Source organism: Podarcis liolepis (assembly GCF_965112155.1).
Source record: "Podarcis liolepis genome assembly, chromosome: 5".
Taxonomy (NCBI): domain Eukaryota; kingdom Metazoa; phylum Chordata; class Lepidosauria; order Squamata; family Lacertidae; genus Podarcis; species Podarcis liolepis.
The window spans coordinates 4,715,673-4,736,745 of record NC_139556.1 but is presented as its reverse complement, the minus strand read 5'-3'; the positions used below and the strand labels follow the sequence as shown (position 1 = coordinate 4,736,745).

General features: G+C 44.1%; 1 long non-coding RNA gene across 1 annotated transcript; it reads right to left on the bottom strand.

The window, feature by feature from the left end:
* Positions 1 to 11,786: 11,786 nt before the first annotated feature.
* Positions 11,787 to 15,839, bottom strand: LOC310707060. The gene is made up of 3 exons (XR_014526310.1): positions 15,596 to 15,839; positions 14,422 to 14,509; positions 11,787 to 12,023 (listed from the first exon to the last, which is right to left on the bottom strand). It is a non-coding gene; the product is annotated as an uncharacterized lncRNA (long non-coding RNA).
* Positions 15,840 to 21,073: the final 5,234 nt, after the last annotated feature.

Here is a 21,073-nt window from a genome sequence, read left to right as displayed (position 1 = left end):
GGGTTTGCGCCCCCTAACCCTAACCCCCAGATGTTGCGCCCGGTGCGGCCGGCCCCCCCTGCACCCCCCACGCTACGCCACTGAGTGGCACAAATGGTGTAATTGTCAAACTCTGTTTCAAAGGCTTGTTTTCCTTTTGCCAGGCTCAAACAGCTCAGCTAGCGGTATCTGCACTCTGGAACGGAATAATTTTTGCCATCTCCCTAAATTTCTAGGAGGATTGCAGCCTAAACCTGCAGGCCTGCTTCGGGAATGCCAGTGACCCAGATGGCATTACTACACCAACAAAGGCTTTTAACATGTAAGGATCAACTGTACGAGGACTGATTCAGCTTTGCTGACCAACAAAATAATATGTAATACAACAATAATATTTAGTACACGAATTTCAATATTTATTGCAATCATTAAGAGTCTCCACATACCACTAACTGAGAATTCCTTGAAGATGTATTTCGTGTTTAGATTGTTTATTATCCTGGGACATAAAACAGATTAGTGAAGCCCAACTATTCCTCTTAACAGTGAACAGAGTTTTTCAAGAAACAAAGGGTTCTTTCTGAAAAATACGGCTCCATTGAGTTCCACCTTGAGGACCATTTGCCATATCATGGGCCAGATGAGGAGATTTCACCCCTCCCATATCCAAGAATCTCCTGATGAGTCTGGTGATTTTCCAGAGAGGAGGGGCGCTGTTCTGCTCTCTACTTATTCTGCTCCAGCCTAACATCAGTCAGTCAGTCAGTGTGTCGGAGAGAGAGAGACTGAGTGTTAGAGATCGTGTGTAGAGATAAGGTTGCTGCTAAGAGCAGCTGCAGGCACTCAGTGCAGTGCAGCATTCTTTATGCTTAGACCTCATTTAGCTCTGTATATAGTTGTATAATAGTTGTAGATAGAATAAAGAAGATATTCTACAGAGCTGCTCTCCGAGTCGTTTATACTCTGCTATACTCTGCTGTGCGACGACTGTCTACTTGTGGAAGTGAATCCGGTGCTCACTACTCTAAGCTGTGTGTCCATAGCACTTTGACCTGTTCCTGTGCAGAAGGTGGTCTCTGGAAGTGCTACCCAGCTCGCCTAGCCCAGTCAGGGCTGAAGTGGATGAGTCCAGTTGGTGGCACTGGCTCAAGGGCGATGCTGACACCAATATCATTAAACTATATGTGTTTCCTTGATTCCCCTGGACATCAGCAGCTGCTGCTGGTGGAATCATATTATCTTAGAGTCCCTAAGGATCATCTAGTCCAACCCCCTGTGTTATGTACTGAAGTTCTCACCCTGGGCCAGCAGGGGGATACTGTAGATAGTTATGCAAATGAAGGATCGAAAGTGACGTTCAGTGATTGGATAGTTTGTATGCAAATGAAGGATCGAAAGTGATGTTCAGTGATTGGATAGTTTTAGAAAATGGCAACAGTTACATTGTTCTGGAGCTCGATATAAGCAGGCTGACTGAGCTCCTCAGGCAGTTCTGTTCCAGCTTACAAATAAAGAGCTGCTTTGGAAGAATCGCTGTATCGTCTGATACGTTCACCCACAACTTAACACCCTGCAATGCAGGAATCTTTTGCCTCATGTGGGACTCAAACCCACAACACTGAGATTAAGAGTCTCATGCTCTACTGACTGAGCTATTCCAAGTCCAGACAAGGTAAAACATGGTGCAATGACTTCAGGACACAGCAGAGATAGACTTTGTGCAGGAACACTTCTCTCTCTCTCTCTCTCTCTCTCTCTCTCTCTCTCTCTCACACACACACACACACACACACAAACACACACAGTATCTCATACATAATACACCCCATTATTTGCTGTGCATTCCAATAAGCTGCAATTCCATCTCTGGAGGTTCATTGAAATGAACTGCGAGTTCAGCTTAGGCTACTCATCAGTATTTTATTCTTACCAGCCTTGTTACCCAGTGATTGCTATCTGCAATGAACGGATACTATGGCATACTCACTAAGAGACAGCGCTGCCAACCAGAAAATCCCCTGTCTGTCACCATTTCACTAGTGACCTCAGGCAGCAATCTGCTCTACCCCAGCTCCCTCTCCTCTCTGCTAAATAGGGACAGTAACAGTAACTTACCTAGCGGGGGATGGGGTTGGAAGATTAAGTAAAATAATTGGCCTCTTGGCTGCTGTCTTATTTTGTGCTGTAATTTTAATGTATCTGGTACTGTATGCCACCTTGTGATTTCAAATGAAAGGCAGCATATAAATGCTTTAAATAAACACACTGATATAATATGTACCTTGATCATCTACAGCAGTGTTCCCCAAACTTGGGCCTCCAGCTGTTTTTGGACTACAATTCCCATCATCCTTGACCACTGGTCTTGCTAGCGAGGGATGATGGGAGTTGTAGTCCAAAAACAGCTGGAGGCCCAAGGTTGGGGAACACTGATCTACAGCATCCAAGATTGTCAGCATGTACGTATTTCCTTGCCAGAAAACAGCAGTTTGTGAGATTTACAGTCTGCACTATGCTCTCCTTTTGGTATCCTTCCCCTGTTTGTTTCCTGTTGTGGCCTGGGAACAGGTGAGTGTGGAAATCTGGCAGTGCGAAAGTGTGAGTGTGCTGCCTGGTTAAAAACTCTTTGCACTTTGACAACTAGCATGTCAAGGAAAAGGCATCCCTGGCAGGCTAGCTGCTTACATGCGGGATCTTGAAAAATATATCTGAGGAAAGATTCCTACATGCATCATCCTGCCTCCCTTCAATCTGTGGGACATTCCAGTAAGAGCTGCACCAAAGGATTCTACTCATTGTGTAGGTCTGCTGAATGTCAGAAAGGGGGTCACACCGAGGACTGGAGAGCTGGTCTCCATCTCCAGGTGTCCTTCCTTTGGAGCCGCCTTCCATGAAGCCGAGGTGGCTAATCTGTGCTCCTTCAGATGTGGATGAAATACAGCTTCCATCCAACCCAGCCAGCCGGGCTGAGGGGCAGAAATTAGGCAGCATCTGGAAGGCCAAAAGTTAGCCACTTGTACTATAAGGCTACATAAAGGTTTAAAATGCAACCAGGTTTTAACAGCGGGAGGAAACAGGTTATATGCATTCTCTATGCATTGTGTGTTTTATACCGTACAGTGGTACCCCGCAAGACGAATGCCTCGCAAGACGGAAAACCCGCAAGACGAAAGGGTTTTCTGTTTTGGAGGCGCTTCGCAAGACGAATTTCCCTATGGGCTTGCTTCGCAAGACGAAAGCCCATAGGGAAATCTCCGGGGACCTCTTTTAAATGCTGGTGGTGGGGAGCAGAGCCTTTCCCCCCCCCTCCGGCCTTCAGAAGAGGTCCAGGAAGGCCGGCGGGGGCCGAAAGGCTTTGCTCCCCACCGCCAGCATTTTAAAAGCAGTCCGGGATAGCAGGGAAGTGCTACCTCTTCTGAAGGCGGGCGGGGGGCAAAAGTCTTTGCTCCCCCCTGCCTGCCTTCCCAGGAGAGCAGAGAAAGGCAGCGCGTTTCTCCGCTGTCCCGGACGGCTTTTGAAGGCAGGCGGGGGGGCAAAGACTTTTGCCCCCCGCCTGCCTTCAGAAGAGGTCCAGGACCTCTTCTGAAGGTGGGGGGGGGCGAAAGTCTTTGTCCCCCCTGCCTGCCTTCCCAGGGGCTTTTACATCGCCCCAGACAGCGGAGAAGTCCTCCGCTGTCCTGGGGTTTTTTAAAATGCTGGGGATGGGAAGAAAAGCCCTTGTCCCCCCCGCCCAGCCTTCAGAAAAGGTCGGGGGACAGACTGTCCCCGGACCTGGTCTGGAGGCGGTTTCCATAGGAACGCATTAATTGATTTTCAATGCATTCCTATGGGAAACTGTGCATTGCAAGACGAAAAACTCGCAAGAAGAAAAAACTTGCGGAACGAATTAATTTCATCTTGCGAGGCACCACTGTAGTTTGAAATTATCTTCTTCTTGAGACTATGGGATAGGAAATTGGGCAGAGACAGTGAGTGGATATTGGCAATCATCTGCCACATGGTAACTTACTATGGCCATACTACTAGAGGTGCAAATGTGTGATAAAAGGGGCATCCGCACGCACTCACCATGTGAACAACCTCGCCACCACAAGGTTATTTCACATGCCACAAACTGAGTTAAGTCATTACAGAACAGCTCCCCTAATATCTGGCAGTAAGATGTTGGGCTGGAAAATCACATGCATGGATTGAGCTCATTGCTTTTGGGGATTTAGGATATGACACTTCATAGTTACCTAAAAACTTTAGCTCAGAGTGGCAGAGAAGCTTTTACACTTCTTTCTCCCCGTGTTTGACATTAGATGGATGGACAAATGTACATACACCACTCAATCCCATCACTGATTGACAGTTTGGCAGCCTTTCCCTTCAGATGTTTTAGACAACACCTCCTATCAGCTCTGCCCATTGGTCATGCTGGCTGGAGGCCAACAGTATCTGGGTACATCAGGTTGGGAAAGATGGCGTTGTAAGATGGCTCACAGCAGGATGTGAAAAGTGCTGAGGTGGGTGAAAAGTCCTGCATCTGATCGTTCGCATTGTGTGTGTGTGTGTGTGTGTGTGTGTGTGTGAGAGAGAGAGAGAGAGAGAGAGAGAGAGAGAGAGAGAGAACTCATCCTCAGAACAAGAAAGTTCTGTTCTGTTTCAACCTCTACCCTATTAGCTACTGCAAACACACCCCCACTGTAACCATTACCGTCACCCCTGTTTTTCATTTGCTTTGTGGTTTGAATATTGTCCAAATATTCCTGCCTCCAGGGGCACATCTGCTTGTATATATTCCTTCTTGTTTATATAATGAAAAGCCAAATACTGGTGCCAAATGGTGGACCCAAGAGAACTTTAACAGGGCATCCAAGTCCTGCGATTTGGCACAACAGTGAGATTTCCATATTTGTACATTCAGGCTGCGTGTATATTAATTATTATTTGTCAAGTACTGACTGTGCTTGGCAGTGTGGAAAGCATGGAGGCAAACATAAATTCTGCTACACACAAAAACACTCTCTTTTTCTTTCTTTTCTAAGTCTATACTGTAAACAAAAGAAAGAATTTGACGGTGATGGTGAAACGCGATAGCAAATTGCTAAGGTGTCCTGTTGTCATAAAAGAACATGGCAGGAAAGAGAAAGCAATTCTGAAGATGGCAGCATAATGCTACATTAGGAACTGACCAAGAACAAAGATATTTCACCAAGAACCCAATAAATTTGGTGGTTTTGCTGGCTACCTGAGACTGCAAAACTGAGAGGTGTCATTAAGGATGGGTAGCCAAAAAACAACAACAGGTCAGCTGCAGAAAAGAAGAGGCAAGACAGGCTTCTTTTTATCCCACACTATCTTTTAGTTAATCTGTACATCTTAAATGAACAAACAGTTTTGATGCTGGGCTCCGTCAAAATTTGCTAGGCCTGTCAAAACCCATGGGACTCTTGCCTTGATCAGCTCTGGGCTCTGTTCCTGAAACCAGAGTGCTCTGCCCCAGCTCCAACACAAATTCGAGGGCAGAATGTATCCCAGCGTTACCCATCCGGCCAAGTCACAAAGCTTGTGGCTTCCTTTGGGTGGGTGGGCCAGGCATTTTGCAAGCCTGAGCGAAGCACCAAGCAGGGGCCTAAAACCATAAGCGGCCGTGGGCTTGTTGACTATTGTCTGGCGTGAGCTGAAATGTTGTAGGAGACAAACGTGTTGGTGAATGAAAATAATAAAGCTTTCGAGAGCAGTATGGGCGTTATGCTTAAATGTGGCGAACATTTCTTTTATTGTAATACCATGTAAATAGCAAAAACCGTGAAAGCCTAACCGCCCACATGCACTTCTTTTAGCCTGTGTTGGAGGGGGAAAGCGCAATTCTGTGCGTTTCTCCTGCTATGGAAAACAGCTGAGCAACATACGAGTGGCATTCAGGAAGCAGAGAAAGAAGGCAGTTCCTGACTCATTAGCACTTTATTTTTGTCAATCTGATATACCTTGGGAAAAGATTTCTGCTTTTCAGGCTCAAAGGCATCATCTTACTTAGCACTATAAATGCAACCCTTAATTTAGGAAATGCTCTGCTGCACATCTCATTCCCAGCAGTTTTCCCCACAGGATGAACCCACTTTCTGTACCAGATCCAGCCATGTTGTCCAGCTCCATCTTGGTTTTTAAGGATGTTTTAGTGACTAGTCAGTCAGTATGCTATAGAGCAGGTGTGGGGAACCTTTTTCAGCCTGGGGACCACATTGTCTCCTGGACAGCCCTCTGGGTGCACGTCCAGTGGTGGATGGGGCCAAGGGCCAGGTAGGTGGGGTCAAAAAAGAAAAGTGGCCAGAGCCACAGGTGTCCCTCTTACCTCTGAACATATTGTGAACATATTGTTGAGATGTCCGAAAATTCAGAACATTTGGCTAAAACATGATTAATGTTTTGAATGATGATGCTGTACAATCACGTCATTGTAATTCTGGGATGTCTGATAGATGTGGGAACTGAGCAAGTATATATAATTATAGTGCTGTTTTTCTAGAAAAAAGGTGCCCAAGCTCACCTTGAACTTCTCCCTTTTTCTCTTAGAGTGGCCATGGCACCCACCTGAGAAGTGTCGGAGCTGAGCTCTGGCTGAAAAAAAGTTATACGTATATCATTTGTTACTGGCAGAGAGGATTTTGATAGTTCAGCATTGGACAAAAGTAAAAGTTACTTGAAAATTTATTATTTGTCCTTGTTGAAATGTTTGCAACTCAGTTATTTGATGCTTGATGTATGAGATGAGATACAAAGATTCAGTCAAAGAAACTGTAATACAAAACAATATAGGCAGCCAGTGTGGTGTAGTGGTTAAGAGCGGTAGTCTCGTAATCTGGGGAACCGGGTTCGCGTCTCCGCTCCTCCGCATGCAGCTGCTGGGTGACCTTGGGCCAGTCACACTTCTGTGAAGTCTCTCATCCCCACTCACCTCACAGAGTGTTTGTTGTGGGGCAGGAAGGGAAAGGAGAATGTTAGCCGCTTTGAGACTCCTTAAAGGAAGTGAAAGGCGGGATCTCAAATCCAAACTCTTCTTCTTCTTATTCTTAACTGTGATCTCATTCAAACTTCTCTGGACACTAATGACAACCTCTTTGAGATTTTTAATTATCGGATGTGCTTTCATTGACTGGCGGGTCTTTCCTTAACTTGCGATGCACTGGTGAGTCACCACGGTGAGGTTTCTAAGCAAGTTCTCCCCCGGCTCCATTCTGCTGCCCCTCACGCCACTTCTTCCCACAGGCTCACCTTCAGCTCATTTCCAGAGGCACCTTTATCTACTTTGAGGTGGGTGTGCACAAAACAAAGAGTTTGGCAGTCCAGATGCAGACCATAGTCCCCTTCCGCTCCAACCAACAACGTTCTTTCCCCTTTGCTGCCACATTCTGGGCCAACATACGTTTCTGGAGATACTTCCCAGAAGACACATCCCACTGCAGTAATCCGGCCTGGGTGCAGATAAGGCCTGTTGTGACCATGGCCAGATCTGATCTCAGGAACGGGACATGTTTTGGAATATTGTGCATTTTTGAAATTTTGACAAATGGGTACACTTAGAAACAAACCAGCATATTAAACTGGGCTCAGAAACAGATGGTGAGCCAGTGCAGTTTAAAACAACAACTGGTGAGGCATATCGTCTGTGTGGTTCCAGTCAGCAGTCTAGCTGTCATGTTCTGTACTTTCTATAGTTTTACTCTTCACATTCTGCTGTGAGTAACCAGAGGGATCTGACTGGCCACAGCTGAAAACAGAATATTGTCCTTGATGAACCATGGCAAACACCCGAAGGCAGCCCTGTTTCAGGAAGCTTTTAATGTTTGATGTTTTGGTGTGTTCGTGGCTGGGGTAACCCGGTCAGATGGGCAGCTTACAAGAAAATAATAATAATAATAATAATAATAATAATAATAATAATAATGTCATTTAAATCCCATTGACTTGGATGTTCCATTGTCAACCTGGGTTACAAACTAGCTGGTAATGTTACAATATTGCTTTTAGGAGTCCAAGAAAATTGGACTATGCAAGCAATGTCATCACCAGTTTTCCTTAAGAACATAAGAGGAGCCCTGCTGTATCAGACAAAAGGCTTATCAAGGCTGCATTCAGATGGCAGTTTATTCTATTTCCCCAATGTTTCCTTACCTGATAGTTTCTGCATTTTATTTGGTCTTTTGCATCACATAAAACCCACGTCTGGCAATCTAGCGGAATACAGTGAAAGTTTAGCACTCATTTCGGTGTTGATTGTTTCTGGAAAAAATCCATTTGCAACCCCATTAAGCCAGAAAATCACAGCAGTAAAGTGACAAAATTTGCAGCTGTATACTGGCAAAATGCTATTTCCTGCCATTTTCATGGGTGAATCAGAATCACACATGCGCAGAAGGTGTGGGGGAGCAACAATGCTATCCGGTGATGTTCCTTGTGCCACACCGTGGCCCACTGAAATGAAATGAAATTTAGCATGACACGCTGGTGTATTGCTCCAACAGTCACAGTTTTATAATGCAACAGGTACTGCAGTGTGAAAGAAACGTTAGAAATTGGGAGAGAAGCACTGCTCTTTTAATCAGTTAAACTAACACAGGAAACCCCATTTCTGAATGCAGCCCTAGTCCAGCAGCCTCTTGTCACAGTGGCCAACCAGATGCCTATAGGAATCTCCAGGCAGGACCTGGGGGCAACAGTTCTCTGCCCACCTGCAATTTCCGGCTGCTGGTATCTAGAGGCATGAGGCTCCCAGCTGTGGAGCTACAATACAGTCATTGATAAATTTATCCTCCACGAATCAGTCAGACCCTCTTTTCAAAGCCAGCCAAGTTAGTGACCATCGCTAAAGTTTGCAGGAGTGAACACGGCATTTTTACTTTGCAAAGGAGGATTTTCTTTTGTCCTGAATCATCCAACAACCTGTGCTGAATGATGGAAGATTCAGGGTGGCTCCGAGTTCTAGTATTATGAAAGAGGGAGAAAATAATTTCCCTGTTTACTTTCTCTGTATTATGCTTCATTGGGCACTTTGCTAATAGCATAACCATCGTCAACAACTTAGAAGAAATAAAATGAGTGTGTTTTGTGTTCAACACCAGACCTTCTTCACTCCCTTTCCTGAGTGCCACACAGCCTTTTATTTTTTCATTTTTCATTTTTGGTACCTAAACCATAAAAAAACAGTGCCTTGTTGATGAAGATTTGTGATTGGGGAATAGACTGGAGAAAGAGAGACAAGGTAGACATTCCCTTTGGAATCTTCTCCCCCAAGCTGGCTCTTCCATGTCACTTGACAGTAACTTACTTCTAAGTCTCTATCTCACAACGGGTTAAGGTTTCCGCAGTGTCTCATGTGTTTCTGTGCCTTAATTGCTCTCTTATTAGGGTAAAGCAAAGCAAAGCTGTAGGTTTTCTTCTGCAGTATGAGTGTGGCTTAATTGCATTTGGGAAAGGCAAAGAGGGGAATGGGAGCTTGCCAACATCCACGCTGTCTGTCATCCACAACCTATTGATGACAAGGAGTTGAAAGCTTGGCAGCTCCTCTTATAAACAGCAACCTGGACGATGAGGAATGGAAAAGATTATATGAAATATACAGACAAAAGGGGGGCCTTCTTCAAGAGAAAATTAAACACGAACAAAGGGCACAGAACAACCCCAAACAAGGACCTTATCAAAACAGGAGAATGTTACATAAAATAGTTGCCTTTTTCAATTAAAAAATAGATTTATGCTAAGCAACATAAGCAGGCATAAAAACACACAGTATTCTAGGGCTTGCCGATCAGAAGGTGGGCAGTTCAAATCCCCACAATGGGGTGATCTCCCATTGCTCAGTCCCTGCTCCTGCCAACCTAGCAGTTTGAAAGCACAAAGTGCAAGTAGATAAATAGGTACCGCTGCGGCGGGAAGGTAAACGGCGCTTCTGTGCGCTGCTCTGGTTTCGCCAGAAGTGGCTTAGTCATGCTGGCCACATGACCTGGAAAAACTGTCTGTGGACAAACGTCGGCTCCCTCAGCCAGTAAAGCGAGATGAGCGCTGCAACCCCAGAGTCGTCTGCGACTGGACCTAATGGTCAGGGGTCCCTTTACCTTTATTCTTATAACTGTAGTGCAGGTAGATATCTCTGTCATACAGTAGTATGAGTAACAAGGTATTTTTCTAAAAACACATTTAATTTATGTGAATTGCAGCTCCATTGTAGTATATTAGCGTAGAGACTGTGGGCATCTTCAGGCATTTGCCTGAACATGTGAATGCCAGAGTGTTTTGGGGGTCAGGGTGTGCCTGCAAGTCCCACCCTATAGCCTCCTGCACTTCCTTCCCCATAATGTGTAGGAAAGGTGTGGCTGGTGGTTATGCTCGCTTAAATGCAAATGGAATTGTCCTCACAATCAGGGATCTCCTTTATCTAGCTCCCCAGTGTCACTGAAGGTTCGACTTGCAGTAAATGAAAAGGAGTGGAAGCCCAGTGCACACCTTTTCTATGCAACATGGGGGAAGTTAGGGACTGAGCAGTGGGGCTGGGCTTGTATGCACATCCCTGCTGTCATCCACTCTTCGACGCAGCTGTCTGTGCAAAGCAAGAGGCTTTGATAAGCACAACAGAGGAAGCAGCTATTGTTGTTCACTAGCTAGTTTCATTCATATGAAAAAGACCAGCTCCTAGTACCTGAGAGGAACAAGATCTCTGAATGTATGCTAATGCACAGATTTGCACTGATCTGTTTGCCAACCACCAACACGAACACACACCTCCATTTGGCCTTTAATTAGCCTGGCAAGAACAAAGCACTACCTTCAATGGTAAACTCACATAAGTTGTTTGCATTCCTCCGAGCTAGGATGCCCTTTCTCTGTTTTGCTGCATTGGCCCCCTACTCTTTTGCACTTGGCAGTCAAGGCCAGGTGCAGTTTGTACCTAGATTGGCTCATGGTCTTCAACTTTGCTCCCCAAGAGTGCTTCTCCAACCTGTGGTAGAACACTTGTCTCATCGTACTCCAGGTTGTTGAGCACATTCACCTTGATCTCAAAGTCATCTCCTTCCTTTAACCTCAGTTTTGATCTCATTCACCTTTTGTCTTAAGAAACATCTTACAAGTTTGTAAGCGCTTGTTTCCAAGGCACCACATTGTTAAAACTTTGTAGGATCTCTTGAGGACAAATTGCTCCAAATGTAGCTGACTCCCTTCTTCCACCTTGCCTCCACTCCATGTTTGTTGTTTTATTCAGCTTAAACAGAAATCTTAATAGGACATGAAACCATTTGTTCTCCCTTGTGGTCATTGCTTTATCTTCCACCATAGCATCTACTAGAAATCCTTTAGTTTTACCCTAGAATATTTCAGGTGAGGCACATTCTGGGCTGTCGTTTGTGTCCAAGCTTTGTGATCAGTGTCTAATGGGCTAACCTATCAGTTTTGGTTTCTCAGAGTTTGCCTTTTGTTCAGTCTTAAGTTCAGTCTGAAAACATGTTTTTCCTAATATGCACATTTTTGTATATGTACAATATACATTTGTCTAACAGGTATATGTTATATGCATAATATATGCATTTTTGCAAGGAATTTCTCTGGTGTATGTTATTTTCAAAACATATGTTTTTGTGTGTTTTCCCTCCTAATAGAAACATTTCATACTTTTGTGTGTGTGTTAGAGACTGCATCACTAAACTCAGAAAAGTGTGAATTTAAAAGGGAGAGCTGCCCCTTGGTTTGTTTATTGGTTAAGAAATTTGAACAAAGTCGTCTCATATTAAACTATGAACCAATTGGATTTCTCCCTGACCTCTAGCTCAGGTCGCTATGAAACAGGAAATCTCCTTGGAACAGGTAACAATCAGGTTTGCAGTCCTTCTATTACTCTCTAACTCCTCCATTTCCCAGACCTCACTGTATTACAGTATCTCCCGTCACATGGTCCAAAAGCTGCCATTTGTATTTGAGCTTCCCCCACTGTATCTAGGCTTCTATTGCAGTCTAGATTGTGCATCAGTTCCATATATGGCAGCAGTAATGTTTCCTGCTTGCATCAATCTCTAGCAAAGAAACTCAAAGTAACCATTTTATTCTAGGCATTTATTGCCTTGCCCCCTTCAAGCAACAGACTGCTGTTCTGACCCTTCTAATATACAGTGGTGCCTCGCAAGATGAAATTAATTCGTTCCGCAAGTCTCTTCGTCTTGCGAGTTTTTCGTCTTGCGATGCACGGTTTCCCATAGGAATGCATTGAAAATCAATTAATGCGTTCCTATGGAAACCGCCTTCAGACCAGGTCCGGGGACAGTCTGTCCCCTGACCTCTTCTGAAGGCTGGGGGAGGGACAAGGGCTTTTCTTCCCACCCCCAGCATTTTAAAAAACCCCGGGACAGCGGAGGACTTCTCCGCTGTCCGGGGCGATCTTAAAATGCTGGCGGGCGGCATTTTAAAATCGCCCGGGACAGCGGAGGACTTCTCCGCTGTCCGGGGCGATGTAAAAGCCCCTGGGAAGGCAGGCAGGGGGGACAAAGACTTTCGCCCCCCGCCCGCCTTCAGAAGAGGTCCTGGACCTCTTCTGAAGGCAGGCGGGGGGGGCGAAAGTCTTTGCCCCCCCCGCCTGCCTTCAAAAGCCGTCCGCGATAGCGGGAAGCTCTTCCCTGCTATCCCGGACTGCTTTTAAAATGCTGGCGTGGGGAGCAAAGCCTTTCGGCCCCCGCCGGCCTTCCTGGACCTCTTCTGAAGGCCAGAGGGGGGGAAAGGCTTTGCTCCCCACCGCCAGCATTTAAAAGAGGTCCCCGGAGATTTCCCTATGGGCTTTCGTCTTGCGAAGCAAGCCCATAGGGAAATTCGTCTTGCGAAGCACCTCCAAAACAGAAAACCCTTTCGTCTTGCGGGTTTTCCGTCTTGCGAGGCATTCGTCTTGCGGGGTACCACTGTATTTTTTTAAAAAACCAAATTGAAACACAGTGTTTCTTGCATTCCCCTAGCTCTTAAGGGTACAGTGCTCCAACAACTCTGGGTCCAAGTGCCAAGATCCATGCATCCAGCAGCACTACAACCACAGAGCCAGAGGCTGCAGAGGCAGCAGCTAAGGAGTGGGGCCAACTTTTTGGACCACCAGGGCCTGCAGGGTTACAGCCCAGACCCTCGCAGTTGTCCTCCCCCTGAGCCTTGAGGAACCAGGCTCCCACTGCAATTCATTGGTCCAGGGCTGCAGGAAGCTCACCAGGAGGAAAACAATGGAACAGAGGATGAGTGCCCATCTTCGGCTCAAGCATTGGCCTTTCAAAGCTGGGAGCTATCTACAAGGGGGTGGGGCCTGGACGAGGGAGCCAAGAGACAAGAGGCTTAAAGGGCTTGTTCTGCTTCCAACTTCTGTGGGAGTAAGTTGCTTGCTTGGAGCTATCCATGGTCCTGTAACTCACCTCCTTCTCCTTAGGCTCTGGCATCAGAGCAGAACATGGCAGCAGTATTTGGGAAGTCTGAAGCCTCTGTGGGGACACATGTTAAAGGGACATATGGCTTGGTACTGTGTCTGTTTGAGTGGACAATGGCTTGGTGAATGCTTTATGAACCAAATTTTGTTTCAGGGAACCATAAATATCCTTACCTACAGGTTGGAAGAGCAGGTCTGGTAGATATGGACCTCGCTCATCTCTCAAAGCCTCTGAGTCTATCTCAAGTAGAATATATCCTACCTCTCATTCATTTAAGCAACTTTTCTTATTGTTTTAGAATACTTGTTTATAATATACTGAATTTTCTCTCTTGCTTTTAAGTTGGCTGGGCTGGAGGGAGGGTGGTGGGAAAATGATTGCTTTCTTATATTTTATTTTCCATCTTCAAGTTGTTGTTATATAAAACTTTCTATTCAGTACTTATAGTAGCTCCATTGTAATTTTTTCATCTTTTATATTGTAATCATCTTCATATATTTTTCTGTTTATCCTGGATCACGCTTTCACTGTTTTAAAGTCATATATGTAATTTTTCACAATTTGTCAGCTTGCTAAGGTGCAAGTTATATTTCCAGGATAGGCCTTGTAGTAACTTTTGGTGTGGTGCTGACTTTTTGGTCACTATTTATATGCTCACTGGAACAAACTGAAAGACTAGACTAAATTTAAAGCTTATTTTTCACATTGTACTATTGTTTTTCCCCACTCAGTGCCCCCGCAACCCTCTGCATTCCACTGTGTCATCTTTGGTCTTGCATCATAGGAAATTTAGTTTTGATTGTAATATACTTGTGGGCCAACTTGTCTTATGTGGGGGAAGAGGGGCTATTGTTTTGTTTTCATTATGTATTATGTATTTTTATCTTATATTTTTATGTATTAATTAATTAATGATAAATTATGGGTTCAGGTCTGTGGCTGTGGCATTGTCTGGGAATAGCAAGAGAGGTCTCTCATTTCAGCAGTGGCAGGGACGCTCTGTTCTCTACCTCAAACTCACCTTATTGCCCACTGCATGACAACAACAACAACAACGAAAAGAACAGCTGGATTGCTGTTTTGTCTTGAAGCCGCTGAAGGCACAGGAGCTTTGTCAGAGAGAAAAAATAATTAACCTTCCTTGCCAGTTTAGTTCTTCATGCCATAAATAATAAATGGATAATAAATAAAATTGTTGAATGAATATGCGAAGAGGGGAAGGGGAATTTCGCAGTGGTTATTGTTTGATGTTGGAGGAAAATACTCCTTCGCTCAGGCATATCAAAGTGGTTTTTGCAATGTATGATTAAAAATAGATATAGGGAATATTGAAAAAGGGAGAAAAGTGGGGTCAGCTGGGAATAATAGCTGACACAAAATTGTAATACATAGTTCTTCTGCCATTTTTTTTGAGTTGGGGGTGGGAGAGAGTAACAAAGAGAACATATTGCAGTGAAAGAGCTGCTTACCCAGTCTAGGATGGGCAGCAGTTGTGGTCCATCGCGTCTGGCCATGCAGCCCCTCAGAGTAACCTCCATTAGGCGTCTGACCACTAATAATCCTCAGGCCAGCCCCAGGCACTATGGGGGTTCCTGCCTTACCTCCTTATGAATTTGGCCAATCAAGCTAGGCCCATGGTGTATCCCTCCCACCCAATAAAACATGGTTGGCCCTCTCCTTGGCACCATGTTCTGCCATGGAGCAACACCCACCCATCCCACCCTCAGTCAGCTAAGCTTTTGTGTTAATTTCCTAACATTTTTCTTCCAGGACTCTTTTCTGAGGGCTTTTGCTGTGGTTTTATAATGGTTGCTGTATTTGGAGCCAGGAAGGAATTTCCCCTGTGGATTAGGCAATGATTGGAATCCTTTAGTCCAATCTCTGGCGGTGGTGGGGTGTGTGTGTGATCATCACAGCAGCATGATCGCAGGGTATCCCATTAGAGGGGGTCTAGAGGGAAGTCTCTGTCCAAAAGCTGAAGCGATCGGCAAATGGGCCATAGAGCTTCCTCCAGCGCTGTGGGGGAGCCATCTGTGTAGACCTGTGTCTTGTGATGGATCCATTATCCCAGGACTGACCTTGTTATGCCTGTTAGTTCTTCAATAGGGGGCTGAGGGATACACGCCAAATGCCTATGCCAAATCCTCCCTACACCTGAAATCAATAAAGTTGCAGCCAGTTTAAAATCACAGTACCTTGTCGTATACTTCACCTTCTCACATTGGGCCTTGCTCCCGGGAGTGGAGGGCACTGCGAGTGGGACCGCAAAGATCTCCACTTCTTGAACTTTGAAAACTAATGATGTCCGGTGTGCAGCATGTAATACAACAAAGGGTATATTAACATTCATTTGGAATTATTCATTGGAAAGAGAAAGAATAGACACAGTCTGCTCAAACTTCTGCAAACAATCAATGAATATAACTAATCATGCACAGAATCATGTTCTTACTACTATGCCTGTTTTTTTAATCAACAATTTTAAATGTTTTATTTTATATTGTTGTAAGCCACATATAAATTTTGCTGAAGAAAGCAAAGCAATGTACTTTCCCAAGATGAAATGTAATGAATCCCAGAAGAGAGGAGGCCAAGAACCCGCAGGGGCGCCCAGTCACATCGCTGACCACAAAAGGGACGTTTTAAAGCAGACAGTGGAGTCATCTGACCATCTGAAGAATGCTCCTTCACAAGAGAAGTGGGAGAAAACCCGGGAAGAGATGTTGCAAATTATTTGTCAGGGCAACTGCTACATCAATTCCATGAGAAACAGAGCAGAATTAGCAATCCAACAAATTTTATTTATGAAATAAATATTAATCTGTGTTTGATGCTGAGCGCAGTATTACTTGTATTATGTATGTCTGAGATAGTTTTTTACAGACACTTTCAAAAGGAGTCTCATCTGCAACACCAGGGATGGGGAAGTGGATCTGTGGACCATTTTGACACAGGAGTAGGGCCACTCACCTGTTAATCACCTGAGGTTACCCCATGGCATCAGATGAAGCATATTCCTTTGCAAGCAAGCTGCAGCTGACTGGTGGCATCCAGCCTCTGCGTCCTTTCCCCATGTGGTTTTATTTCAAACTGTGTGTGCAAAGGAAGTATAAAGGAAGCAGAAAGGGATATGCTTGCCTTTATGCTTTCTTTGCCCATGCTGTGTGAAATAAAACAATTTGGTCAAAGGAAGTGGAGTTTGCAGTCAGCTGATTGGCAGCTGCAAGCCCCACTTTTGGCTTCAGTCAGGATCTTCCAAGTGGCTCAATTCCCAGAGGGGTTACATTTGGCTCGAAATTTAAAAGGCACTAAATGCAGGTCCCACATGCCAAAGAACAATTGCCAACACATTTTAAGTCTCCTGGTCATTTCTTGGCAGCTGTGTCTATGTTATACATGTCAGGTGTGGGGCAGGTTGGTGTGGTTTTGGGAAAACAGCCTTGCCAACCTAATAAGACCCATGGGACAAAGAGGCCACATCTGGACCACACACCTATTCCTAACAAGAACCTCATCTGCCCTGCAGTCTGTACAATATATGAAGTACAAATCAGGAGGACAACAATTAGTATACACTTAATGACGTCTAACTGTATTTAGTAGAACCACTGTTAGTGTAGATATAACCTGATTAGGAATGGACAAACCTGTCCATTTCAGTTTCTCTCAGTTTTCTATTTTTCTACTCTTAAATAAGTTTCACCCCTTTTACTGTGGAGGAGAGCAGAGCGACCAAGACAGCCCCCCTCCTTCATGAATCCATCTAATACTCTTCTAAAGCCATCTAGAACTTTTCCATGGTTAACTGAAAAACATCGGGAACAACAAAATAATTAGTGGAACAATATTACTTTCCAATAAGTGTTAAGATACGAGAATGGCAAATAGCTTAAAATACTTGATCATTGAATCCTAAACCCTCACAAAAACTTCCCTTGGAGACCACCATTTCCTGGGGGAACAAGTTTTGACCTCTCCAAAAGTCTTGTCATTTGTAATTTATTTATTTTTGCCCCATGTGTACTTAATGAAAGCCACAGAGGGTATAACAGAAACAGAACCCAACAGCTGGTATATAAATATATGTGAAATATAAATATATATTCCCAATTTGATTTATATGTGTGTGTGCATCTGTATTTTTATATCTCTGCATTGCCATACAACACATTATGAAATCATTGCTGATAGGTGGTAAAGAAATGTTTTTAATAAATGAATATATTGAAATAACTGTTCGGATACTTCTCTGTGTTGAAAGGAAAATGGTCAGAAGGACTTCAAATGTAATAATTTTCAGACAGGCAGAATGCAATAGTGTAAATAAATAAACCATCACCATGCATAGATAATAGTAAAGGTAAAGGGACCCCTGACCATTAGGTCCAGTTGTGACCGACTCTGGGGTTGCGGTGCTCATCTCGCTTTATTGGCCGAGGGAGCCGGCATACAGCTTCCGGGTCATGTAATGTGCTCCCTTAAATGCTCCATCAAGCATTACTGTAAATAACCAAAAATGTTCTTTAAAGCAGCAATGGGCAATTTTTTTTCATTTCGTCCATGAATGATGATCCACTATCCCATCTCATAGGAGTTGAGATACAGTTGCTACCTCCCCACAGCCACAAGTATCACACCATTCTGCTCCATATTAGTTCATGTGAACTAAATACTACCTGCAGCTTCCTGGCCACGATTGCAACCATAATTCAAGATACTTGCTTGACAATAACCATACGTTGAAATGGTTTACGTGAAAAAGATCCAAAGAGCAAAACTGCAGACAGCAAAAGTATGGGTCTTTCTCCAAGACATTTCTATAGTAGAGGAAAGTGATCAAGGATTTTGGCAGTGTGGGTGGTTGTGTGATTTACCTCTATGATACAGCTGAAAAATAATAACTTATAAGAAAAAGAAAAAAAAGGCAGCATGACACTTTGAATATTATCTATAACAATAAACTGTAGGGCAAGGATTTCTACCTCTCAAAGTCCTTCAAAGCCAGCTGCGCTTTACAGCAACTGTAGGTGAGCAATGCAAATGACTTCTCCTTTGCTATTTAGTTCACATGAAATGACTTCTCCTTTGCTGTACTTCACAACCCGTGTATTTATAGACAGTACCAGACCAGCTTTTATCATAAGCACAGGCTCTGGACACCTGCATTGTGACCAGGAGAACAAAGACCTGTGATACAAATAAATCCGGCAGATTGAAGAGGCAATCATAAATGTACCATGACATTTCTGAAAGTGACAAGACATTTTGGCATAAAGCATAGGCAGCAATATTTTTGACCCTCGGTGCTCAATTTTGACAATGGAAAGCTTGAAGGTATCCCTCCAATTTACTGGGTTAAGTGTTGATCAGTTGTTTTGATAAGTAGATTGGAGAAGGAAGGCCGAGGTCTAAGTAGATACATAGCTTTGAGTGCAGTGGAGCCCCCACTTTGAACCCCAAAAGTTATGAAAATAACAGTTCAACTGTAGCAAGTATGCTTAGGACTAAATCACGGAGCCTAAGGCTTGCCAATCAGTAGGTCGGCGGTTCGAACCCCTGCGACGGGGTGAGCTCCCATTTTTTGGTCCCAGCTCCTGCCCAACTAGCAGTTCGAAAGCATGTCAAATTGCAAGTAGATAAATAGGTACCACTCTGGTGGGAAGGTAAACGGCGTTTCCATGCACTGCTCTGGTTTGCCAGAAGCGGCTTAGTCATGCTGGCCACATGACCCGGAAGCTGTCTTTGGACAAACGCCGACTCCCTCGGCCTATAGAGCGAGATGAGCGCCACAACCCCAGAGTTGTCCGTGACTGGATCTAATGGTCAGGGGTACCTTTACCTTTAATGTTTTAAAAGCAATATTGCAGTTACTACCGTATATGCATTTTTTTAAAAAATAAAATAAACAATTTTAAAGCCAATTTCATTACTTTAAATCCAAATTTTATTCCTTCCCAAACCCCACCATGCTAAATGTAGAGTTACTGGAATAAGCAGCAACTGCTCTGCCTGTCCATTATCTTCTCTTACAATCCATAAGAACTGGGTATTGATGTGGAACACTCCTCCACCAAAGAAAATAACAGCCATCCCCAAACTCTCAGATGATGTGTGTCTGAAAATAGCAAGAGTGCAAACTGTCATTGTTTAGCAGTTTCACCACCATCTAGGAGACAGATTCTGTGAGCTTACAGGACAGCCTTGGCCAAGTCCCTGTCTGGGCTAAATAGTCAATACTTTTTCCTAATACTTGTATTACTAAGACTGTATTTAATGCCTATCAGTTTGGAAGACAAATAAGGCCATTAAAATAAGGGAGTAAATCTTCCTATGATGGTAAAGGGAAACATAGCAGTAAAATAAAAAATAAAAAGTGGTTCTATGTTGCAAATCAAGCACTGCTAGGAGTTGTCCCTTTTTGTTTTCCAGTGTATTTCTTACCAATATAAAATTTGGTGTGGCAAGGGCAAATTTTTCTTCTGAAAGTGTGGCTCAGAGGGAAATGTTTGGGAACCACTGCCATAAGGGATGCCAGTGGCCACCCCCGGGGGCCCTGTTAATGTTTGTGGCCCCTGGCATTTGCCCCACCCTGTTGGGTACTGATGCTAGGCCCGCTAAAGCAAGCTGGCCCCCAAGACTGTCATGCTAGGAAGAGCAACAGCCTTCAGGAATGCTGCTTCCCAGCCATGCTGACTTTATGCCTTGGGATGTCAGCCACTGGGGAAGAGCAGTGGCAAAGGCCTATTGGTCGCATGTCCTGCATGCGGCCTTTTCATAGGCATCTGGCTGCCCACTGTGGGAAACCATGCTGTGCTAGATAGGCTTGGTGTGATTCAGCAGAGCTCTTCTTATAATAATAATAATAAATAATAAATTTTATTTATATCCCACCCTCCCCAGCCGAAGCTGGGCTCAGGGCGGCTAACAATTATAGCTTAGAAATAATGCTACATAGTTACTCCTTAAAACCTATCAGGGAGTGTCTGGTTACAAATTTCCCTCCCTGATACTGGATATCAGCTCCATGTTTTCCCTTTCACTCAGGTTTGATTGGCAAAGATCAGGAGTAGCGCTTTATCAATAATAGCACCCACTCTACAGTATGTATCCCTGCGGAGATTTGTCTGGCATCTTCCCTGTTGACATTTAGTTGAAATAATTTCTATTTGTGAAGTGTTTCTGTTCCTGCGGGTATATTTTAACTGGCACTGTGAGTTTTTGATTTTGGTATTTTATTGTATGCAACTTTCATCCCCTTGTGGCAAACGTATAAATATCCTCAGATTACAAATATCCCGTTTTCCCTACTGTTTTCACAATCACATTGCTAAAAAATAGCAAAATGTTAATTTACAGAACCATCCCAATGCATTGTTTTCTGTGATTTTTGTGGGATTCTAAACCATTTGCAAAAAGTGATGTTTAAATTGGTGTTTGCATCTTCGACATGTGTACATTGGGGCGTAAATGATTTTTAATCTCACATTAATAACATTCATACAGGGAGACAGATAATTTAGTTCTAAAGGTAATTGCAGCCGTGTACACTTCCATTAACTTTGCATACAGCACATGCCTACAGCTGGTTTGGAACAGGGGCGTAGTGGGGGGCAGCTGCCCCCCCTAAATCAAGTAAATAAATAAAAATACTTAACTGACCAATTGCATCACAG